Source organism: Podarcis gaigeae, assembly GCF_964106915.1.
Source record: "Podarcis gaigeae genome assembly, chromosome: 2".
Taxonomy (NCBI): Eukaryota; Metazoa; Chordata; class Lepidosauria; order Squamata; family Lacertidae; genus Podarcis; species Podarcis gaigeae.
In genome coordinates, this window is record NC_139679.1 from 32474889 (window position 1) to 32501078 (window position 26190).

Consider the following 26190-nt stretch of genomic DNA (forward strand, 5'->3'; position numbering starts at 1 on the left):
CTTATGTCAATATGGCAAAAATGCATTCCATTTTTCCCCAGTTCCCACCCCGCTTATTTTACATTTTATTTTTTGCTACATGCTCTTCCAAGTCCTCCTAGTATACCCACTTGGAGGGACCTGGGTGGGTCCCACGCCTGCATCCTATGTTTGCTCCCCAGCTCCCTCTCCCATCCCCTTGGGGGTTTGTTTTGGTCTCTGGGCTGCTGCCTTCTTTTCCAGGGCAAAGGAGCTCCCCTCTCACTTAGCTTCTTGTTCTTTCGCCCACTGCTCTGGCCCACTGCTCTGGCCTTAGCATTCTCTACTCAAAGGTGTGAATGTGCCCATTTACACCACAAAGAACTCATAACCCACCTACTTTCAACAGCCAGAAACACCATAACCAGACACTGGAGAGACCTGTCAGGAGTAAGCATGGACCAATGGTACCAAATAGTATGGGAAACGGCCTTACTAGAAAAATTAAGCAATAAACTGGTTCCAGAGTTGGCTTGGTATTCTTCAAAAGCAGAGCATCTATGGATCAGTGGTTCCAAACAGTATGGGAAACGGCCTTACTAGAAAAATTAACCAATAAACTGAAACTGACACGGGGACAAATAGAAGAAGACACCTTCACCCCGGTATGGCTCCCCTTTATCACATACACAGATCAACAAGACAATGACAAAAATCCACCAACAGCATACAAATCAGTATGGCTAACCTGATCCAAAACACCCACCCACCCCACTCACACATGAAAACAAAGATCACCACAGCCAATCACAAACAAACAACCATACCCTAGGCCAGCCCAAACCTCTCTCACTACCAAAGGAACACAAGTGAATAGCACAGAACCTGCACAAGCGACGCTGACACAAAACCCCACATACATTAAGTATAATAGAAGTATAATAGAAACATCGCCACCTGACCCCCCATCTCCCCCCCTTTCCCCTTCTTCTTCCTAATGTCTCAACAAATGAAACTGATCTGTAAAAAATGTTACTGGGGGGGAAGAGAGAGACATTGCACATACTTTTGTAAGCTAAGAAAATCTTCAATAAAAATACATTTTAAAAAAGGTGTGAATGTGCTTCAACTCCTCCACTAAGACTTCATTGACCAGCTGATGCCGATGCAACAGTGCTTTTCCTTGGAATCATGGGGAAGCTACTAGGACTTTGAAGCTTGTGGCATAGAGTCCAGGGGTTGTGTATTCTTCCACCACATGCTCGGCTGCGAGCCCCTGGAGTAGCTGCTCCCGCAAGGCCTGCACACTGAGAGCACCAGACGCCTCCATCCTGCCCAGGGAAGCACCCAAGATGAAAGACTCCCAAACAGTTTTTATTGGCTATTGCAAAGGGCTTAATCCTAAGGGAGACAGAGGATTACATTTTATTATGACTGTTAAACTAGTTGTAACTGAACGGTTTAAGTGTAATGTTCAGACATGAAGGTGTTGATATGTTTTAATCTATTTTACTGTTGGATTTAACTAGTTAAAAATGTTTTAATTTGTTTTTAGCTGTTTTTATTGATAATACTAATATTTCTTGTAAAGCACTTAGAAGTTTTACTACAATCAAGTACAGTAGTATGAAAATTTCATTAAATAAGCATGTTCAGAAATCAGTGAATGAGTGAATATTTGTGGGGGGATTAGGATATTCCAGTATCAGAATTTACTTATCATACACATTTCAGTAAGTAATATATACATTTGCTTAAAGTAGTTAAAGAGAAATTCTACCGCAGTTTTAAAAGCGATACATAGAATATATATAAAAAAGCAGATAATAAACAAGAGTAAAATATGCAAGGACTAATGTAAAAAAATTAATAATTAGAATTTAAAAGTAGAAATGACCCACCCTCAAACTAAATCCATTAATCACAATTTGCCATATGTACAGTAAAGGTAAAGGGACCCCTGAACATTAGGTCCAGTCGAGGCCGACTCTGGGGTTGCAGCGCTCATCTCGCTTTACTGGCCGAGGGAGCCGGTCTACAGCTTCCGGGTCATGTGGCCAGCATGACTAAGCCGCTTCTGGCAAAACAGAGCAGTGCACGGAAACACTGTTTACCTTCCCACCGGAGCGGTACCTATTTATCTACTTGCACTTTGACGTGCTTTCGAACTGCTAGGTTGGCAGGAGCAGGGACCAAGCAACGGGAACTCACCCCATTGCTGGGATTTGAACTGCAGATCTTCTGATCAGCAAGTCTTAGGCTCTGTGGTTTAACCCACAGGGCCACCCGCGTCCCGATCATATGTACAGTACAGTACTGAAATAAATTCAGACTTGGGTCGCAGCAGCATGAGCAGCAGTGACTGACCATGGGGTCCCAAATTTCAGCAGTGCCCTGTGCAACACCAAATCCGCCCCCGCCCCCGCTTCTCACCTTCCACTCTGCATCATACTTGCTGCACCCAGTGGCTTGCTCCCAAGACGCCATGCCCAGCACAACCAAAAGAGTTCTGCTCCCCTGAATCTGCTTCTGTGAGCAACTCAACAGATTCACCATTCAAAGCACTGGCAAGTTTAAACTTTGATGGGCAGATCCTGAGTCTGATGCAGTCGCTCCTTTCAGTAGCTCCTAGAGATATAAACCTGTGAGCCATTTAACACCTACCCGCTAAAAAAATCCCTCCAAAATGGATTTCTTAGGCTGCCATCCTAAACACAGTCCGGGCCCAGTCTGATCCCCTTTTTTCTATGGGGCCCTGTATGTAAGTGGCCTCCTTGGCTCTTTCTACTGGCCCATATGAGACCAGCACAGGTGGCCAGGCCTGGTTAACATTTAATACAGTATTCCTTACCCCTATGGCTGTGATTCGTGGGTTCCCACTTAATTTTATTCTGATTTTAAATGTGATTTTAAACTGTATTTTAACCAATCGTTTGATTTTGTGTTTTTAATGTATTATATAGCCACCCTGAGCCTGGTCTTGGTCAGGGAGGCAGGGTATAAATAAATTTATTATTATTATTATTAATGAAGTCACAAGGACTGTTACAGAGCATTCCTGTACATGCCTAGCAGAAGTCAGTCCCATTTATTAAAGTGGGTATAGGATTGCCGCCAAAAGTGGACAAAATAATCAGGGCATTACAAGGACTAACAGATAATTGGGTGGCATCCCTTGACCTCACTTGGAGTCTAAACCCAGTCTGACTTGGCAGTCTGTCCTATTAGTGTAAGAGTCTATCATTAGGAGCTTTGCCACACTGAAGCACATTTAGATTAGCAGTTGGGAGTTTACTCTTGTTTCTACAGCAAGCTATTTATTTCAGTGCACTTATGCCTGTCCAGAGTTATTTTGGCTGCCCTTAAAATGTGCCTGCACTTGTGTGCTGGAAAGTTTGATCTACCAGCCTAATGTAATCAAATTACCTGCATTTAATCCAATTTATTCCTGTTGATTTATAGATATAATCACATGCACATGTGTTTTATATAGATATAAATATAATGTACATACTAAACAATGCCAAAAAACAAAAACACAAAGAACCAGTGAGTAACTTAATTCTATATGCCTTCTGGTTTTTATTTCATAAAATATGCTACTTGAACATCAAGATTAGTAAAAAAAAATTAAAATAAACCAATCTATAGCATCAGCTGCAATATTTCATTCAGCTGAGGTTCCATTGAGGAGGTCTCTAACAGTGCCTCTGGCTTCATTAATCCTCTCATTCCCAGCCTCCAAATCTTATAACACTACTACAGGAGGTGGGGAACCTCAGGTCTGGGACCCAAATGTGGCACTCAAGCCTCTATATTCAGACTCTCCTTGAGTGTTTTTATCTAGCTGGGATGTGTTACTGAACTCTGCTAATGATTCGTGCTTCCCTGGTTGGAGGATAGAGAGAAAAGCGTGTAGAAACTAGCCTACTGCAGAAAGGTAAAATATACATTCATTGTTCCAACCACTTCTGTCTCTGGCCCAACACTGGCCTGTGGCCCCTAGGAGGTTGCCGAGAAGGAAATGTGGCCCTTGGGCTGAAATGTGTTTCCTACCCCTGCTCTACTGCCCTTGAATTTGGGGGGGTTGATTCCATAAGGATTAACTGCTACTGTAGACAGACATTCCCCATCCATTTGTTTCCTTTTCCTGCAATGGTAAATGGAAGGAACATTATCAGTGCAATGCACAATATCATCAGTACCCTCCCTTCAAAGCCTGTTGTTGTTTAGTCGTTTAGTCGTGCCTGACTCTTCGTGACCCCCTGGACCAGAGCACGCCAGGCACTCCTGTCTTCCACTGCCTCCTGCAGTTTGGTCAGACTCATGCTGGTAGCTTTGAGAACACTGTCCAACCATCTCGTCCTCTGTCGTCCCCTTCTCCTTGTGCCCACCATCTTTCCCAACATCAGGGTCTTTTCCAGGGAGTCTTCTCTTCTCATGAGGTGGCCAAAGTATTGGAGCCTCAGCTTCAGGATCTGTCCTTCCAGTGAGCACTCAGGGCTGATTTCCTTAAGAATGGAGAGGTTTGATCTTTTTGCAGTCCATGGGACTCTCAAGAGTCTCATCCAACACCATAATTCAAAAGCATCAATTCTTTGGCGAGCAGCCTTCTTTATGGTCCAGCTCTCACTTCCAAAGCCTATCCAGGTTAAAACTGCTATGAAAGTCTGGAGGGGTCATGCTTGCTGCAGCTATACATCTGCTTAAAATGGTCCTGGGACATGGAAGGCCTGAATCTTATTGCCTGTAGGCAAATCTTGCTTCCACCCCTGCTAAAAGGGAAGCCAGGAGCCAAAGAACTGCTTAGGCTCATGCAAGAGGACTGTGTCACGCAAGTAAAATTAACTACAACATGTTGTTTCTCAGCTGACCAACACGTCATGTTACAAATATTACAAAAATACCCTGAATTTCAAGATCAATTTGCCTTTCAGCAAACACTCTTGACTTCATGGAACTACCAGTACTTTCACGGTTGTCTGGGTTTCGGCCACTGCCTAGAAAATTCATAGGACTCTTCTGCGCTTATTCTTATCTCGGCAATTAGGCGAACTCCTCTAGGAGGAAATTCCCATCCAGTGTCTTATCTGGGCACTGTGCTTCTCCTGGTGGCAAGGGAAGGAGGAAATGTCATCGTATTTGCATAATTTGCAAAGAGAAAAGGGAACTAGCGGCTGAGAAATGTGGTGCAGGGACAGCGGAGCGGAGCACCTGCTTCCCTGTTTGACCAGACTCCAAGCAGTTTCAACAGGACAATGAGATGTGGCCACAATGCTGAGGAAATTGCGGCCAGTTCTCGCTATTTCCCCCACACTTCAATAGCCCGACAGTGCTGGCGGTTCAGGGAAACGCTCCAGTTGCGATCCTTCACCCACCCACCCCGGGAGCTGGTTCGTGGAAAGGGAAGAGAAATATTGTCAGACAGTTAAAACAGAAAAAGCACCAGCAATTCCCCAGCAAGATGCAGTTCCTGATATTGCCCCAGTTTTTGCTACTCCCAGCACAGAGCAAGTGGAGGCAAGCACTAGCCCCGGGGGGGAAGTCATGGGACCTGCACTTTCTGAGGGCAAGGCGCCTTGGATACTAGGCTGAATTAATGATATTGATGCATCTACATAAAGCGCTTTGTGAGAGTTTAAAGGGCTTCTTATATTCCACCTGAGTAATCCATACAACAACCCTGTAGAAAAGTCCACGCCAGCACTAGCTTTGATGGGCCTGGCTGGTGGCACTCTGCATGCTCCACAGGGGCAGCAGGGGCTGGGAAGATGTAAAAAATAAAATAAAAATCAGGTCAGCATCAGCGGCATAGCATCCTCCAGGGCCCAAGGGGCCCAAACGTTTGCCCCACTATATCAGATGCTGACAGCATGCCCCAAAGCAGCTCTGTATTATGATTTGTATACTACAGATAGAGAGAGTGATGGAACTAAGAGATAAAGCCCAACTAGACATGACTATGGTGCAATTCCAATGTCATGCTTAATCATAGTTTAATGTGTTAAGAACAAGCCACAGCAAACCTTGGTATCATATGCCCCCCTCCCTTTCCTCCAGTGCAGGACCAAGGAGGAGTTCAGAAGCTCTGGCTTCCATTTTTGTTTAACTGCATCCAAATCAACAAAGAGTGGCTAACGTTAACTATGGTTTATTTGAAACAAGCCTCCTTGAAACCATGGTTTATTAAACAAATGCTCTTTCATTTACTTATAAAGCCAGGGGTGAAGGGGAGAGTGAATTTGCTTTTTATATAAAAATGAATGCAATGGAACATAGAGCAGACGGTCCAGGGTAATTATCACATCAAATTCACTCTTAATGCGTCAATGACATGTTGCAGGATGCAACCACAGTAAAAGGCCCGTCTGGAGGTGCCTTGTCAGTTTCCTCCACACTTTTTCTACCACCAACTACATCATCACAGAAGTAGTAGCCAGCTGAGGGTGGTTTAGGATGCAGCGAGTATGGAAAGGGAGAAGCCATCACTGGTGTTTTCTGATCCTTCTCTGACTCATCAGGAACCACAGAGTAACTTTCCAAATCCATGTTATAGCCAGGAGCAGAGCTTACTCATTCAGACGCCTCCTGCTTTGATGCCTGACCTTGTATGCTCTTTGAATCTGTTTACACTGCACTAGTTACTTACGGGCACAGCATGGCATAGACATTTGAGCAATTTCAAAAACGTGGATGCCATTCGAAGGCATGAAGCTCTTGTGGAAGGTTCCAGAAGCTCCCTCTTTCATAAGAAGAGCTCTGCTGGGTGAGGCCAAAGGCAATTCTAGCCCAGCATCCTGCATTATGCTCACAGCGGCCACCCAGGTGCAATGTGGGAAGACTGTGTAAGCAGCACCTGAGCACAACTGCACCCTTCCCACTTGTGATTCCCAGCCACTGTGGGGTAGGGTGTGTGTCACTGAGATATCGTTAACAGGTCACTGGCAGCAGGGTTTTCCTTCCCTTATTGAATTGGAAGAGGGAACAAGCTTGTTTTCTCCTGCTCAGAAGGACAGGATTCGAACCGATGGCTTCAAGTTACAAGAAAGAAGATTCTGACTGAACATCAGGAAGAACTTTCTGACAGTAAGAGCGATTCGGCAGCGGAACTGTCTCCCTCGGGAGCTTGTGGACTCTACTTCGTTGGAGGTTTTTAAGCAGAAGTTGGGTGGCCATCTGTCCTAGGTGCTTTGGCTGAGATTCCTGCATTGCAAGGGTTTGGACTAGATGGCCCTTGGGGTCCCTTCCCACTCTAAGATTCTATGAATTTCCCCTGAAAAGGTTCAATCCATACTGCCTCCAACACTGAACGTAGCACATAGCCATCACGACCACCAGGGAGTTTGCTACCTGGGAGAAGGACACCTGCTTTTGAGACCCCTAGGAAGCAGGCAGCTGAACAAACATATCGGAATTATCTTCCTGTTGGTCTTAATAACTTCAACCAGCAGCCTCACCCGAGACACCAAAATAAAATAGGGAGAACACATTCAGACACATCCGGCCTTGAGTGAACCTGCTTTGACCATGCCCTTCCTTTCCTTCTTGCTCTGTTATGCCAAACTTTCTGCTTCCTCAGCTGACTGGGGCTGTGTACACATCACCATGGCTCCAGTGCACTCTCCCCTCTGGTATTTGAAGCCATGTACAGTACTTGTGACATTAGCTATAATCCATATTAATTCTGTATTTCTTGAGAAATACTGCTGTTGGGGGTGTTCCCTCAAACCAGCTTCCAACTGATTTGAAAGCATAAGCCAAGTTCGCTTTGCAGTCAAACTGAGGTGTGTTCTTCTGAGATGGCCCTTGCGCATGCGCAGATCACAGCGCATGAGCAGATGACAGAGGGGAGGGTTCGGGTACAGGGAAACCAAACAAGGAATATGCATTGAGTGAATGCATCCCTGCCCCTTCTCTGCTGTGTACAGCAATACACATACCAACACCCTGTGTTTTAAGCTAGTACTGTGTACAAACTCTGGAGCAGATGTTTAGTGCGGGAAGCGCTAGCTATCCCTCTTGGTTTCCAAGGCAGCCAAGTAAATCTCTATCCTGCGTAACAGGAAGCTGGTTGGGGAGAAACACGCACGCATGCACATACAAAAAGAAAAGTCTTGACATTTTGGAGGAAGAATTTAAACAAAACCTTGTTCCTATGGTAACAGGAGCTGCAGGCATGTCATCCCTCCTCCTTCTTCCCCAAATTGGGGAGGCAGTCAAGGAGAAGAGGAAGCAATAACCACTGCTTGGCTCCCTGGCAGGAAAGGCAGCGACTCATGCAAGCTGAAGTGCCAAAACATCTATTCTTGGCCCAGAAATTCTTGGTCCTAGTAAATCTGAAGGGGATTCCAACGGGCACTGGATTGACAAGAATTGGGGCACGCTGGTTTCAGGACAAGTAGAAACTATGACATCACAGGGCAAACATAGCAACATAGCCAGGCCAGTTGGACAACGGGGCATCAATTGATCTTTGCATTGGGAGAAGGACTATTGTCTACAAAGTCTTTCTTCCAAAGCAGACTGCACTGTCAGATTGTCCAGCCATCCTTATATACTAGAGGCAGACAGACCTTTTTCTTATTCCGGTCCCTGGTAAAACGCAAATCCTATTTAACCTTTTGACACGTGCTCACTAGAGTTTTCAGATTGCACTGAGCATGCCTATAAGTTAAATCTTTACCCCCCCTCTCTTTCTGTGCATGTTGGAATCAGTTGGAAACTGGTTTTGAGGGAACACCCCCCCCCAACAGCAGTATGAGTCGCTTGAGTGCTGATCCATGTAACTTCGTGGACACAAATGCCAGAATGTTACTTCCTTTCTGCCACCCACCACCTTTAATTGCCTATGCAGATATGAAAGGTAGCTGAATGTGTTTGTGGTGCAGCTATTCTGTAAATACAAAGGAGTCTATTGTGAGATTAAATGTAACATTAGAAAAAAATTAAAAGGAAACTCTTATGGGACGGAGAGTCCTTGGCAAATGCAAAACTTCAAAAGTCCAGGCTGGAGGAAGGCACAGTGAAAGCTCAGTTGCAATTATCGCCTCAGAATATGTTCCTGCTCATTATAGGATCCCAGCCTTTGCATGATTCTCCTTTTGCATTTTAACCCTTGCAGCCTGACTGCAGCACACATAGCCTCTCTCTCTCTCTCTCTCTCTCTCTCTCTCTCTCTCTCTCTCTCACACACACACACACACACACACACACACACGTGTCTTGGTGTCCAACACAGCAGCACTGTCTGCCAAATTTTACAGAGCTTCTTGGAAAGTGCCTTTTTTGGTAGGGCTAATGTCTCTTCAGAAAGGAAAGGAACACAGCGGGAGCAAGAAGATACTTCAGATTTATCTTGTCCCATCCCAGGCAGGATCCTGGCACCACTGGTATAGCCCGGGAAAACTGCCCGGGAGGGCAGGCACCAAGAAATGTGACCTTGAGCCAAACTCACGTGCCCATTTCAAAGAGACACCACATTAAATCTCTGTTCTGCCTCTTGCACCTTGGGGAGAACTGTTCAGATGTTTGCTGTTTCTCTGGTACCAGAGCCCTGCCCAGCGCTCATGAAACATTGCCACCAACACACGCACAGAACGGCAATTACAAAGGTAAATTCACACGACTGCTCCAGGTTTCTGTTTTTGAGTCAGTCCAGTCTACTCACCCCAGCCCCTTCACGGATTGAGGGTACACCTGGATTATGTATACAGTGGTACCTTGGGTTAAGTACTTAATTCGTTCCGGAGGTCTGTTCTTAACCTGAAACTGTTCTTAACCTGAAGCACCACTTTAGCTAATGGGGCCTCCTGCTGCCGCTGCGCCGCCAGAGAACAATTTCTGTTCTCATCCTGAAGCAAAGTTCTTAACCCAAGTTACTATTTTTGGGTTAGTGGAGTTTGTAACCTGAAGCGTATGTAACCTGAAGCGTCTATAACCCGAGGTACCACTGTATTGGGCCCAGTTTCCTTGGCCTGCCTGGACGCAAAGAGTTCTGTGAATTTTCCTTCACATGCTGTTACCCCTTTACTAGCACTTTGTGTTCACCATGGAGATGCCTCACGCCACCTTCAGTAGGGGGAAGGACAATTGCTTAGTGACAGAGAATCTGGTCTGCATGTGGGGGGAGGGTGATCCCCATGTTTCATCCCCAGTGTCTCCACGCAGGGTGGGAAAGTCTCCTTCTCTGAAATCCTGGAGAGCCATTGCCAGTCAGGTGGTGAGTTTGATGGAGCAAGGGTCAGACTCTGTACAAGAATGCTTCCTATGCCCCCTATGTCTTTGCAAGTGGATGGGTGCAAAGCGGTTGTGGGTATCAAGACAAAAGCAACCCTAGTGTTAGATAGAGGGGCTTAAGAAAGCAGTGGGCAAGGGCGACACCACAGAATGCAAAAGTCTCCAGATCTCCAGGCCCCCAGTTGGAATGGCCTCCTAGCAGATGGGAGGCAACAGCCCCTGGGCCAAAGCAGCCACCTCTGTCACATCAGGCTTCATCACCCAGCTCTGGCTTCCTAGGCAATGCTGTAGCATCCCTTCCCCCACTTCTTCCCGGCTCTTGGTTTCTCCAGCTTGGCACACGTCCAGAACAAGTTTGCTCTGAATCCATTCAGGTTGAGCAAGACGCCGTTGTGATTCCTTCCCTCCCATCTGCCTATAGGGCAGCGTGGAGCCAGTAACAGGGAGGTGGAGTGGAGGCTGCAGGAGCTTACACAACTCTTCTGTGGGGCCAGCTTCCCGTCAGCCTGTACACAACCATAACACACCCATTGTATAATCTGCACGTGCATATCCATCATCCATGTACACACCCATAAATCCAGTATACTACAGTGATTCATATCATGCAGTTCTCAAATTACTACCTTGGACTGAGGGAACTACATTCCATTTTTCTTCTAGGGGCCCCCCTTTGTTTACTTTTATCCAAAGGTACCAGAGCTGACAGAAAGGCCCTTTCGGTTTTCCCCTTCGCAGTTCCAGTAAGCACTTCATTGTTTTATTGCTTCTATGCAAACTGCCTCGGGCATATTGCAGGTCACTATTATATCAATTTTACTGGTGGGAAGACGAGATGTAAAGATTGTGGATGTGGATTTACCTCCTGGGCTTCCAATGCCTATTTTTGGTATCACCCATATTGCTGCTGTGAAGTTTGAGTTTGCCCTCACATCACTTACTTAATTCAGGGGAAACAGTGGGGGATTTTCTGAGCCAGCAAGAAGGACACAGCCGGGGGCCGGGGTCATGGCTTCACTCAACTTCCTGTTAAATAGCATGCAGGGGCGCCGACTTATAAAAAATATTGGGGGGGCCCATACCGGGGTCCTGCCCCGGGAAGTTTTCTAAATTTTAGATGAAAATTAGTGAGTTTAAAAGTTTTTTTAAAGTATTTTAGAGTCATATGATCAACATTAGAACCCCGAAAACTCGACTCTCTATAACTCCACACTCCGGGAAACTCGACAAGCCTGAAACACTTTTTGGCTTTGAAAAAAGAAACAAAACATAAACACGCACGGTATTTTCGTAAAAAGCTAATTTAATTTACAGTAACAATTATGCTTATAGACTATTACAGAGCAGTGAATATATAGCTCTGAAAAGACTGAAATGATATTTAAATAAATCCTAAACTATCATTAAAAGAATAAAACATAAAATATTGCTGTCGCACAGTAATAGCACTTTGATTAATAAGTGAAATAGCTAATTTAAGCTTACTTTGAATAAGGCTGAGGGTTCATTAAATAAAAATAATATCTCAAAGTTAATGCTTTAATACAGTTAATAAAGTTAATACAGTATGCCTAATACTGTATGTAAATACTGTAATACTGTATGTAAATAACGGGCTTTAATTGGGTCTTACACCCTAAAAATATTTAAGTATTTGAAAATAACTAATACAGTACTATAGTAATATAGAAATACAGTACTAAACTAGTACTAATATTTCGAAACTGAAAATTTAGCATTCTGTATGTATTTAATTCTCTATTTTATAAAGATTTTTAATATCTGACAGTGAGTTTGGAGTAGCCCAATGCAAAAATCCTGAGGATCCATGTGGATCCGTGCTTTGTAACGACGGTTTTGCACCACTGTGACCCTAGGCAACAGTGGGTGCGTGATTTTTTTGGTGCAAGATGTAGCCATGGACATGCTATGTGATCTGATGGTGAATTTGGGGTGACCCAATGCAAAAATCCTGAGGATCCATGTGGATCCGTGCTTTATAACCACGTTTTTGCACCACTGTGACCCTAGGCAACAGTGGGTGCGTGATTTTTTTGGTGCAAGATGTAGCCATGAACATGCTATGTGATCTGATGGTGAATTTGGGGTGACCCAATGCAAAAATCCTGAGGATCCATGTGGATCCGTGCTTTGTAACCACGTTTTTGCACCATTGTGGCCCCAGGCCACAGTGGGTGCGTGATTTTTTTGGTGCAGGCTGTAGCCATGGACATGCTATGTTATCTGATGGTGAATTTGGGGTGACCCAGTGCAAAAATCCTGAGGATCCATGTGGATCCGTGCTTTGTAACCACGTTTTTGCACCATTGCAGCCCCAGGCAACAGTGGGTGCGTGATTTTTTTGGTACAGACTGTAGCCATGGACATGTAATGTGATCTGATGGTGAATTTGGGGTGACCCAATGCAAAAATCCTGAGGATCCATGTGGATCCGTGCTTTGTAACCACGTTTTAAATGGGGAGGGAAGGAAAAACACAGAAGGGACAAGAAGCACAAGAGGGGTGTGCGGAGAAGCAGCTGGCTAAGAATGCAGGGAAGGAGTTTAACAGGATGGGGGGGGGGAGGAAAGGAAGGCAAAAGCCCCCCCCCTCAAGCCAGCCCTCTCTCTCTCTCTCCCACCTGCGAGTCCCTAAAGCACGGAGAGGAGGAGGTGGTGGGCTGGAGCCTGCACGCAGTGTGACTAGGAAAGAATTAGAAGGAAGGACTCGATCCTTTCCTTAACCCTCTGCTTGCCAGGAGGGCAGGGGATTCCCTGCTCTTTGTTGAGTTTGAGCAAACGCAGCAACAGAAGCGGGTGGGCAGTAAGACCCTGAGGCAGAATGCAGGAAAGCAGCAGCTTCCGCCTTCCCTCCGCCTGACCTTATTTTTGCCTGATCAGCTCCAGGGACCACACATTCGCTCAATAACACGCACAGACATTTCCCCTTACTTTTTAGGAGAAAAAATCTGTGTGTTATAGAGCGAAATTTACGGTAATAATTTTCTTAAATTATTGGGGGGGCGGAGCCCCCCAAACGAATTTTTGAGGGGGCTCGGGCCCCCTCAGGCCCCATGGAGTTGGCGCCTATGATAGCATGCCAGTTTCAATGGCTTCTGTCTTATGTCAGCCTTTCTCAACCTGGTGCCCTCCAGATGTTTTGGACTACAACTCCCATCAGCCCCAGCCAGCACACCTATAGTCCTAAACATTTGGAGGGCACCAAGTTGGCAAAGGCTGCCTTGTGGAAGATACAAGGATGGTCCAAACCACACCAGATCCAGCTGCCTGGGGAGCTATTGCATGCTCCCACAACCTTGACCTTTTCTTTTTATCAGGTGATTTAGTTCAACTAGAATTTTGCTTTGGGGCTCCTTTGGTGAATATTTACTCATTTTTTACTGTGTTTTTTACTGAATATTTACTTATTTTCTGAAATGGGGATCACTGTGGACACAGCCATCCTGCCCTGTGAGCCCTGGCAGAACACACTTCATTACATCTCCTCTGGCTCCCAACACAGCATCCTTGAAATGCTGCGGGACTTTCATCTCAGTCTTTTTTTCTTTTTCTTTTTCCTAGAAGGGTCAACCAGAGTTTAGTAAAGAACCTAGGAAGCTGTTTTTATACCTTTGGTCCACCCAGCTTAGTATTGTCTACACTGATGGCAGCGTTCCAAGGTTTCAGACAGAAAACATCTCCTACCTGGAAGTGCTGGAGATTAAACCCTGCACCTTCTGCATACAAACCTTGCCAACGAGCAAGGGTCCTCTCCCAAGAGCGTGATTTGGGGCTCACCCAGACTCAGCCCTGGCATCCGTTTTTAGTGTCAGTTCTGGAACGCATAAGGTAAAAATAAATGGAAGTGCCTCTGAGAAGGTGCAGAGTGCATCCCCACCCCTACCCTAAGGTTTGCAAACCAGGTGGGTTGTAAGCATCACTTTCCCTAAAAATTAAACATTTTCTGAGTTCTGGCAAGAGAAGCATGCATAAGTGTCTGTGTGTGTGTGTGTGTGTGTGTGTGTGTGTACAGTTTAGATAGAACCAGAAGGAGAAAGCAAGCAGATATGTGGCATTCCCTCTCTCTCTTTCACACACACACACACACACACACACACACACACACACACACAAACAAAAACACACACCACGCCTTCTATGCCCATGGATTTGTTGTTGAATCAATCCCGGGTAGCCCTGCTGAGAATCGTGACTAATTTGTTCTTCAAACAAGGTTTGTGTAAACCTCTCCAGAGGAGACTGGTGGGGTAAGAAGGGGGAAGGTGAGTCACAAGCTCAGGCCAGCAAATTACATTGAACAGAGGAAGAAAAAGACAGCAGGCGGCTGCCAGGGGCACGGTTGTAGCACCACTGCACTGGAGCCTGTGGCAAGTGCCAGGCGCAACGTGGCAGGCACTGCTCAGCAAACAAGGCCCAAGCCAAGCTATTCCCTCCTGTTTCACTAGGATTAGCAAAAGCTCCATTGCTGTGGGCTCCCTCAGCAATGAGTCTGCAGCGAATTCTGGTGCAGAGGGAGCAGTCTTCCCCAGTCTGGTACCCTACAGATGTTGCTGAAATACAACTCCCATTATGCCTGGCGGGTTGGGCTACAAATCCCAATACGGAGGCTGATGGAAGTTGAGCCAACGTTTGCCCTTCTGCACAGGAGTTTTCTGACCTCCCTCTGCTCAGGTGTGTTGCAGTTTGACACCAACATCCGACTCCTCATCAGCCGATGACCCTGGAGTGTGTTGTGCCCATGAGCAGTGGGTATTTGGAACAGAATTAAGAGCCCCTCAGAGAGCTCACCCACACTTAACTTTTCCCCCCATGCTTTGTAGGCACAGGTCCACACTTTAAAGCCGGCCATTCGGGTTTTCCAGAAACTGCAGTTTGCTCCAATTCAGCGATAAAGTGGAGGGTTTTCATGGAGAAAGAGCCGGGGAGGGGGAAAGCGCATTTTGACACAGAGCTTTAAAGTGTGGGCCTGTGCCTAGAGATGTGGTAGAAAAGGAAGCCTGGAGGAGCTCAGGTTTTCCCCCTCACCTCACCATGCAAGGGCTTCTCCACACTTCCACTTCTCCCACTGCTTTCCCCTAGGGTAAACCCACTCTTTACCGCTGAATCGGAGCAAACCTCAATGGGCTTTTCAGCGGATTGACGTTTGCTGTGATTGGGAAGCAAAGAGTGAGTTTTCCCTGGGAAAGAGATGGGGCAAACCACTTAGACCCATATTTTCTAGGCACGGGACAAGCAGAAGTGTGGACAAGCCCTATGTGAACAAAAAGTTAATACAGCGTGATTCCTTTAAAAGAGGCCCCGTGGATACAGAGTACGCATGTTCCACTAGGCCTCTTTTAAAAGACTCACCCTGTATTATTACTAGTACTTTTTTTCTTTAAAAAATGTTTAGGGGTACTCTCATTTTCCCACGCATATTGAAATACTGCCCCTCAATGAGGCCATTAAATTCACAAAATGTTTAGGGGTATGTGTACCGGTGCGTCCCCCAGAAAAAAGCACTGATTATTACTATGTTTATGGTGGCACTGACCACTCAGTATCCAAACTAGGGTGTTCTCTCTTCACATAATACAAAAGGATAAAGCTATGCTCTGACAGGTAAAGAAAGTAAAAGTCAAGTATGTGCTCTAATGCTAAGGGGGAAATTTTTAAAAAGCTATTTTTAAAAAGAAGGAGGAGGAGGAGGGTGTATACGAATAGTGGGGTGCTGTTTTTAAAGCAAATCATACATAAATTTCAATAAAAGAACTGCACAACTAAATAGCAATTGCAGGCCACTTGAAACTACAAACAAGAAATAGAAGCAGAGAAAATAACTACCAGCACAATTAAAACAGCAAAAAAATTCACCCACCAGTGCCTAATGAAATAAAAATATTTTAACTCATTTTCAGAAAGCAGAGAGAGAGCTGGTCTGGTGGAAAGCCATTCCAAAGAGACGGTGGCACCGCTGCTGTGAAAACTCAGTAGCTAATATGCCCTCAAACAGAGGGCATTTCCAGACTGTTGCTATTTTCAGGTGGGATTCAATCACACACAACAAACCTGCTTTCCCCACAAAGTAGGACTTTTTGCAGTAAGGAGAATGAGAGGGAAATGCAAACCTCCTCACAAATTGGTCTACAAACCAATCAGGTGAATGTCCAACGAACAGGTTGCCTAGACGCACCAGAGATTCAAGACCCCATCTGCGGAGCTCAGAAAATGTAGGGAGGTTGATATGAGTGACATTCCCACAGTTTATCTGCTGCTGTTAAGGCAGGGGCACAGGACTTGTACTACTCAATGTTAGTGATGGTTTCATAAGTACTATACAATAGGTACCTATAACTGTTAACAATGCCACTTCCTGGCAGTCAAAATGGCCTCATTGCCTGGGAAGGGGACTTCATTTCCCCACAACAAAATAATGAGGCTTGAGTGCTGAGTTAGTTAAAATTGTTTCAAATATAGTAGAGAGCAATAAAAGGTACAATATTATTCATTTAATACAACAGCGTTGGTAATATCATTCCTAACAAATGTCAAGAATCAATAGCTCTTTGTCGGAGAAAATAATATAATGTGTTCACTTGCAAAAAGCACAGTGCAAAGCACTTTCTGACGGCTCAAGGGTCACTTGAGTGCTGGGAAAAAATGTGATACCCTTGCAACACAGGCATTACCCTGAAGAAAGGCATCTAGGAAACCTCCCCTCCCAGAACAAAAGAGTAACAAAACAACTTTGCATAATGCAAAAAGCAAACACGCCGTTTCTGGAAAAGTCCTTTGTATATTAAGTCCTCTTTTCCAGCATAGCGAAAATATCAGGAAAGTGATGACCAGGGAACAGGGAGGTCTTGTTCTGGTTGGGATCAGGGCCCCATTGATTTGCTGTTATTGAAGCTGTTGTCGGGAACTCGGAAGCCTGGCTTCCCTCAGTCGTTTCCTGGAACAGGCCTTGCACATATGGCCTTGGGTCTTAGAGGCGATATACAAACAGTTATGCCTTAGACCTGGACTAGCTCACTTTGCTTCCCACAAATGCACACATGTATGCACACGCGCGCGCGCACACACACACACACTCTCTCACACACAAACACACGGCCTTCAAGGAACTTTCATTTGGAAAGAGAAGCTCTCCGTTTCTACTTGTCACTCTCATGTTACTGTAGCCTTTGCAAAAAAAAAAAAAAGGTGGCCTCCTTGTCTCAAAGTCCCAGTTTCTCCTGGATCGCTGCAGCACAAAAAGCTGATTTCTCCACTTTGCACTTGTATTCTGACTTCTCTAAAGACACACACCAGCTACCACACCTTGTGTACCACATGCTAATATTTGCCCACCTAATATTAGAGCAGAATATTCACTTTCAGAAACGTTCCGTGTCACAAGATCAGGCAGCTTGCTGCTGTCACAGTATTTGTTAGCTTTGCCCACATCCCTATCTGCAGCAGTTTGAATTTACCCCGGGGGCTTCATTCTTACAGGGGGTCAAGATTATTTATTGTGCATGTAAAAGGTTTATCCTCTCTTTGGCTGTGTACATACCATGCATTTAAGGCACATGGAAAGCATGTAGCTTCCTGCAAAGAATCCTGGGAACTGGTTTACCTTTCACAGAGCTACATTTTATGGCATCCAAACTGGTTCTTAGGATTCTTTGCGGGAAGCCATGTGCTTTCAACGTATGAAATGTACGCAGCCTTTGGCCCTGGCACAGGGATAAGGCTTGTAAGTGGCCCTCTTTATTAGTCAGAGTGAAACCGATCACCTCTCAGGATGATAGTCATTATATTTCATCACTATGGGAGGTTGCCTTGTGCATGTACTTTAACATTCTGCATCACTGACTTGGATGATTTGGTGCAAAGGCAAACCCTGTCTCTCCCCCAAACAGCTGCCTTTCTCTTCCTATCCCTATGCCCCCTTCAGAAAGCATGCAAAACTAGCTTTCTTTGTTAAAGCCAATGTGTCCAAGCAGACCCAGGCTCCTTAGGAGCACAGTGGTGTTTATAAGAAGAGGTCAAGTTCCCTTCTCCCTAGGGATGAATTTTCTTCCAGCTCCAGGAACCACACCCCTGGCAGGGCTCCAAGATGTAGCCATTAGCTACCTTCTGCCATCTGGTTCCTGCATGCCTGAAAGGATAATGAATGGCCACAGCCCTATCCTCCCATCTTGTGCGCTTTTCCTGGAGGTGGTAAAGTCATCGCTTCCAGCTTCGGGTGAGGGCGTGTGTGAATCACTGCATTGCAGGAATCCGGCTCATGAGATTTTCTGTAAGAGAAGAGTTAAAAGAATTTCGAAATGGCTGGAATGTGATTGCCAACTCTTGGCAAGGGGCAGGTCCAGGGTCCAAGGAGGTGAGGAGGCAAAAGCCCACAGAACAGGCTCTGTTCTAATACAATTAAACATGTCACTGGCCACTGAGCAAGACTGTTCACACACAGATCAACTTAACACAATCTAGATCAAATCACAAGCCCAAAGCAAGAACTAAAAGTGTGTGTAACTCAAGCAAGGAACGCCAGCTTTGGAGGGGCAGAGAACTTATGGCTCTTCAGAAATTGCTGGACTACCTCCCATCATCCTTGACCATTGGCCATAGTGGCTATAATGTACACAGCGAACCTACATATACGGGCAACATAGTATTATGGAATTAAGAATGTGTAAGGCATTATAGAAAACATTGGTTTACTTGGGGGGTGTTATTGGGTTGTTCTTTTTATTTTTATTACGTATATTGTGGTTTTTATGTTTATCTTTTCTGTGAACTGCCCTGAGACCTCTGGGTATAGGGCGGTATATAAATTCAATAACTTAAAAAATAATAAAATGATAATTTTAATGCAGGGAGCACTGAAGTTGAGATTAAGTCTGTGTGTATACACTATACTTTTAAAGCACATTATTCCCCTCAAATGATTCTGGGCTCTGTAGTTTACCCTTCTCAGAGTTGTAGTTCCCAGCAGCCCTTAACAAACCACAGTACCCAGAATTCTTTGAAAAAATTTTTACAGATGCATAATTTCCTGAAGATGAGGAATATCCTGCCCAAACAAGCCAGCAAGTGTGTGGCTAATACACAAGTGCACACAACCAAAAAACCCAAAACAGATCACAAAGGCAGATCAGAAAGAAAAACAAAAAACTCACTCACGGTTCCTTCTGTGCCAAGATTTTTAGGCATCGGTCTGGGATTTCTGGGTCCATGTCTGAGTGTTTCCCCCCTCTTTTGTCCCACCACTTCCCCCAGGAAAACCCACTGTTTACCCACTGAATCAGGTTTTCCGCAGGTTTTCCCAGAGGAAGCAATGGGACAATAAAACCCCGTGTTCGGACACAGAACTAGAAATCGCAGACCTGTGCCTAGAAAGCGCAGCACAAAAGGAAGTATGGATGAGCCCAAAGAGAGTCGCAAGACACACATACCCCCCGCTATTCTGAATTCTGCACAAACACATATAAAGTCTGGGGAAGTGACTTTAGGAACTCATTGCTGCTAGGCTGAAACTGCTTCCCTGGTTCCGCTTGCGCCTGATGACTGTCGCAAGCCCACGGCCACTACCTTTATAGAGAATCCTGGGAAGAGTCGTGCAGGCTGCTGCTACCAGTGCTGTGCACTGCACTGCCTTCCTACCGTTGGGTAGGCAGGGCTAGAAGCCTCAAACACAAGTGCCACTGCCTCAAGTGACCCTCTGATGGCTACCACCCCCCACCCCCCAGTTGCAAGCTGCGCAGTTAGCTTAAGACTGCTACCAAAGCAACTGCTTGGTGTAGGACTTAACTTATAAACACACCTCCGGGGACCTCTCCCTGCCCAATCTGCACACATATAAATAAACATAATTTTAGGACTGATATGGGAAATACCTGTATTTCCGCCATCCCTCCTTCATGTGACACCTTTATCAAAAACTGGTTATCAGCATGTCTGAAGGGAGGGCATGACCAGACAATGACTAGTTTCTAGTGGAATTGAATCACGTACCAGCAAATTCAGGTTGCACAATTATAGCTGATGAGGGAGGATTAGTACAGCAAACCTGCTTCCCCAAAAGATCAGATGTTTTGTCATAAGGAAAGTGAGGCGAAAATGCACCGAGGAGTGTGGTGTGACACTTGACTTGACACATCATTGATCTGCCCGGCAAACAGATGCCTATAATCCAATCAGGATACATTTAAAGCACTCCTATTCTGCTTTAAAGCGACACGGGTGGTGCTGTGGGTTAAACCACAGAGCCTAGGACTTGCCGATCAGAAGGTCGGCAGTTCGAATCCCCGCGACGGGGTGAGCTCCCGTTGCTCGGTCCCTGCTCCTGCCAACCTAGCAGTTCGGAAGCACGTCAAAGTGCAAGTAGATAAATAGGTACCGCTCCGATGGGAAGGTAAACGGCATTTCCGTGCTCTGCTCTGGTTCGCAAGAAGCGGCTTAGTCATGCTGGCCACATGACCCGGAAGTTGTACGCCGGCTCCCTCAGCCAATAAAGCGAGATGAGCGCCACAACCCCAGAGTCGGCCACTTTATGGAGAATCCTGGGAAGTGTCACTTGTTAAGGATGCTGACCTCACAGACCTACTATTGTTCCCAGCACCCTTAACCAATGACACTTCCCAGGATCCTCTGCGATTGTTAAAGAGTGCTTTACATGTATGGCCTGGATGTGATCAGCAATGTCATCTGACCTCCCCAAAAACAAATCAGAACGAATACTCATTAAAATAGCCAACTGCCGCCTAAGTCTAAACGCCCGGCAAACAAATAAGGATGAATGGTCAACAGACAGGTTGCATGGAAGTGCTCGGTGCCTCTTATCCTCTCAGAGCAGTATGCCTGGGACTGCAAAACAGGCAACCCAAAGATTAACATCTCTCTTGGTAGACGGTTGGCAAGGAAGATGTTTCACTGTGGCAAAGCAGGGATTCCATCCCTTTCACCTATGTTTTTCTCCAGTATTCATTATGCCCAGGCTAAGTTAAATCCAAGAAGCTGTCATCAGTGATATAAAAAGTGCCACTGACCACCCCCATGCAATTTTCTGCCATGTGTTAATGCTTTAACGTTGGAGGATAGGTCAAATGATATTACACTGACCATGGCAAAGTTTATTTCAGAGGTCGCAAGAAAAAAAGACCATCATGCTCTATCTTGACGTAACAAAATGACTACCTTGGTCTCTTTTGCCTGTTGTTTGGTTGTCTTAACTGTATCTTGTTTTGAAACTGTTTTGTGGGTCTATGGACCGCTATATATATATATATATATATTTGCTTTCGTAGATTTTCACGGGTACAGGAATGCAGGTTTTGGTGTCCTCGGGTGTCTTCCCGTGTAAAAGTTGGGGTGTCTAGGCGACGTTTCGACGAGGTCTCACTCGTCATCTTCAGGCTGGTGCTTTCGGCTTCTTGTTACTGGAACAGAGCCTGTTCCAGTAACAAGAACTCTGTTCCAGTAACAAGAAGCCGAAAGCACCAGCCTGAAGATGACGAGTGAGACCTCGTCGAAACGTCGCCTAGACACCCCAACTTTTACACGGGAAGACACCCGAGGACACCAAAACCTGCATATATATATATATATATATATATATATATATATATATATATAACACGTTGGATAGACAGTGGAAGGAAGTGATTTAAAAACTGAATGTGCCATCTGTTCAATGTATGTTTTGCATTTACACTACAGAGAGATCTCATTGAAATGATTTAAGCCTTAATGATGAAAGAAGAGCTGAATGTGAGGAAACGTTCCAGTTACCCAAACTTAGGGCAGATCCATACAAATGCACATCCAAGGCACGTTTGAAGCACATGGGCTTCCCACAAAGAATCCTGAGAATTATAGCTTGTTAAGGGAATAACTACAGTTCCCCAGAATTCTTTGTGGGAAGCCATGTGCTATAATGTGTGTTGGATAAGCTGTAAATGTATGGTATGAATTTGCCCTCAGACCTCACTAGTTGAGGATAAGTAGGGTTGCCATATTTCGAAGAGCAAAAAAGAGGATGTTATAACAACTCTCATTTTAAATAGCCCTGCTATATGTAGGCTATAGAAGCAGTGATATATTGCTGAGAGTGGCAGAAGAAGAGAAGAGGAAAGCAAATCTTCAGCCACCCGTTATGTCTATGTCTCACCCACAAAGACATTTTGGCAAATTTAAAAACAGAATTTTTACCCCTGAAAAAGAGGACATGTCGTGGAAAAAGAGGACACATGGCAACCCTAAAGAGGTTGATGACATTGACACAAACTTATCAGGACTTTGCCTTGGAACCTGTTTTTATTGTCAACTTCAGTGGGCATGATCCTTTAGCACCTTCGCTTACCCTGCATATGTTTGAACAGAGCTATAACAGAGAGAGCCCATAAAACATTATTTTCCTCTCCGATGATCTTTGTTGCCAACTGATCAGAAAAGAACTATTGGTCCTGCTCTTCCACTTATTGAAGCAGATGTAGCTTTCCTTCCCCATAAGGAAGTCCTGATGTAATTTGCAAGCAATCAAAATAAAATGAAAACAAATAAAAAAGTTCACCCACTAATATCAATATATCAGATCACAAGCGCCATGTTCCTCACAAACTTCAGCTGCCAACTAGAAACTGGTTTCTTTATAATAGGCTATTGTACTGTATATAAGCACAGGCCCTTTCCTGTTTAGTGGCCTGGATGGCAAATCCTGTTTGAGGAAAGAACCTGGTTGAGAGACTCTGGGGTTGCTCAGAAACAGCCCTTAGGGAAACTCTATGTTCTAATTGTGAGGCAAGGAGCATTAATTAAACCACTCACCAAAGACCTGACAGTAAAGTACAACGTGTCCCCATTTCTCTCTGCAACTGTACATATTTCCCACGCTGTTTACTTCTGCTACTTGCTACCTGCTGCAAAAAGCCTGTACCCTTATCTGTAACCCCTGCACCTACCCAGGTGATCGCCACCTTTTTCTTGATAGAAGCTCTGTGCTTAATAACCAGCTGGCAGGCAGAAGTTCCTTTCCATTCAGGCCAAAGCTGCGCCAGTTGAATTTGTGCATATCATACAGCTTTTCTGTCAGGAAAAAAAGCCCCTCTCTTCTCCCTTCTTTCCTTGATAGGTTCTTTCACCCTGACTCAGGTTAAGATACAGTACTCTGTTCATCAACTCTTTCACTTTGCCATTTATGATGCCAAGCTGTCACCATCATTTTATAGTTAATTGTTCAGCCTCTTCCCTCACTCATATATAATGAACATCTAGATTTCAAGCTGACACCCTTAGAAATCATTTATTTATTTAAGCTGCATGCACTGATGGGACCATGAATTTCATGGCAGTGGCATCCTTTTGCTCTGTGGGATCTCAGGAAAGTTACATAAATAAGGAGACTCAACTGCTTGCTTTGGCTGCCCTGACTCAGCCTCCTGGAACCATCACAGCAGGAATCGGAGTGCTGTTTCCAAAGGAAACTATGACTGGTTCACCAAACTCACAGTGGGACAATTCTGAAGGAGGGAAGCCCTTTGAAAAGCTGCATCAGTCCATGCCTAGATGGAAACCCTGGGGTGTGTGGGGGGGGTGTCTTGTTTGTGACTACATTGATGCCACAGTGGTTGGGGAAAGTGAGTGGAATACGATCTAGAGCACAGTAGGAAAAGAGCCAGAAGCAAAACACAGGGAAAATAACTGAAGACGGGAAGAAAAAAGAAGTCACCTACAGACTGTCAGGTTTTTTTCTTGCAGGACAGATAGAAGTACATTCCAGAAATGTAGATTTGTGCAAATAAAGTGGATTAAATTGCTCTGCCACGACAAATCCCCCCCTTTTTTAAAATGGACCTTTATTAACCACAAAAGTGATGGGGAATGCATTGAAAAGTGTGGGAGGAACAAATGATTAATGGGAAGACAGATATAACAACTGTGCAAACAAATAAGAATACAGTGGAACCTCTGGTTACAAATACCTCGGGTTACAAACACTTTGGATTACAGACTCCGCTAACCCGGAAGTAGTACCTCAGGTTAAGAATTTTACCTCAGGATGAGAACAGAAATCATGCGCCGGCGGCGCAGTGGCAGCAGGAGGCCCCATTAGCTAAAGTGGTACCTCAGGTTAAGAACGGTTTCAGGTTCAGAACAGACCTCCAGAACGAATTAAGTTCATAACCAGAAGTACCACTGTATATTTAGGATGAAAGCTAATTTTCATATAGCCTCCCTGCAAACAAATCTGAATGAATGCTCAATAAAGACCAGACATTGTCTAATTTCCACGTAAGCTTTCTTACAAATCAGGATGAATGCTCAATAAACAGATCATTTGGAAGAGCCCATGATCTTCTAAACAATTATGGGGCTAAACTAATAAAAAAAGATGAGCAAGAAGAAGGAGTAAACCTTTTCCTGTGTCTGAAGATCAAATGTGAGTGACAAAGTAAGTGTATGCATGTATGTCTGAGAACTGAGGTGCAGGAATAGCAGGAGGAGCATCTAAACCTACATTGCTCTGAGACCATTAATTCCTAAACCCAGATGGCCTTTCTCATGAGATGCACACCTGTAAGGCTGCATCTATCAATACATTAAGTTTTGGTTGAGAAAAACCCATGGGTATCATTTTCAGTTCTTGTTTTGCAAACGCTTCCTCCTTTGTGATAAATTCCCCTGCTCTTATTCTCTGCTGAAGATGGAAACAAAGCCAAGCCCAAGTTCAGCGCATGAAGGTTTCTTCCAAACTATGACATCACAATAATAATTTTGTCCAGCTTGATCAGGAATACCCACACTGAGCATACTTTTCAAAACCTACTGTTCAAAAAGCAATTGCTTACCGGTTGTTGTTTTTTAAACCAGTTTGATTAGTGTTTCTAGTGTTTGATTAGTGTTACCCCCAGCCAACCCATAGTACAACCTTCTAGTTAGCTAATAGTAAAGGTACCCCTGACTGTTAGGTCCAGTCACGGATGACTCTGGGGTTGCGCGCTCATCTCGCTTTACTGGCCGAGGGAGCCGGTGTTTGTCCGCAGACAGCTTCCGTGTCATGACTAAGCTGCTTCTGGCGAACCAGAGCAGCACAGAGAAACACTGTTTACCTTCCCGCCGGAGCAGTACCTATTTATCTACTTGCACTTGATGTGCTTTCGAACTGCTAGGTGGGCTGGGACCGAACAACGGGCATGAGGCGTTCACAAAGTAAAGGAAGGATTGAACTCTGATTAATAAGAATACACACAGAGGCTTGAACCAGCAAGACTCTGGGAAGGGTGCGTATAATAATCTCTGTCTCTCTCTCTCTACTCCTCGGCCCAGGTCGTTTTATTCACAAAAGAACTTTTTACAGAGTGTTCGTAAGAACCAATCAGATTTCTTCTAAGCATTTCAACAAACCCCACATGGGGAGAAAGTTAAACTACCAAAACTAATTAAGCATGAGGTAAACAAAGAACAGAACTACAAAGGAGTACATCTGGCATCCCTGGAGGTGATAAACAAGCAATATACATGATAAGAAGGATGGCCAGGAGGACAGCGATCAGTACCACCTTCATGTGAGATTTGTTTCCTGGCCCTAAGATTAACATCCTAAGATTAACATATCAGAAAAGCTACATCAAAGAAGCTGCCCACTGTCTTTGATGACCCAGGAGCCTGCCTGGCAAGCAACTGGGCTGTGTACATGACTTGTGAAGCAAGAGAGATGGGCAGTAGAGAAAATGGCCAGAGATGCAGAGGGTTGTGGGATTTGATCAGAAACTATTGTCAATGTATCAAACCCAGTCAACCCAATGCATTCATTGTGGACACAATGGCTTGATGCATATTTTATAATTCCTCATAGTAATCCCACCTGACCCCACACTCTGGATATTTGCACTCCTACACGGGCGCTCACCTCGTCGTGGGTATTTGAACCGCCATCCTGGTTTAGACCACAGCGCCACCCGCTATAAGTTAGCTAATAGGCAGATGCAATTGACTCTTCTCTATAAGAGATGTC

At 44.9% G+C, this 26190-nt stretch overlaps 1 protein-coding gene and 2 long non-coding RNA genes across 3 annotated transcripts in view; 1 reads left to right on the forward strand and 2 right to left on the reverse strand.

The window, feature by feature from the left end:
- PGS1 (phosphatidylglycerophosphate synthase 1) overlaps positions 1 to 26190 on the reverse strand; it is a 131903-nt gene that overhangs the window by 75066 nt on the left and 30647 nt on the right. The window lies entirely within an intron of this gene.
- LOC310839301 overlaps positions 1 to 26190 on the forward strand; it is a 46682-nt gene that overhangs the window by 13179 nt on the left and 7313 nt on the right. The gene's annotated exons all lie outside the window — the stretch shown is intronic.
- LOC310839359 lies at positions 3513 to 4638 on the reverse strand. The gene is made up of 2 exons (XR_014561472.1): positions 4592 to 4638; positions 3513 to 4168 (listed from the first exon to the last, which is right to left on the reverse strand). It is a non-coding gene; the product is annotated as an uncharacterized lncRNA (long non-coding RNA).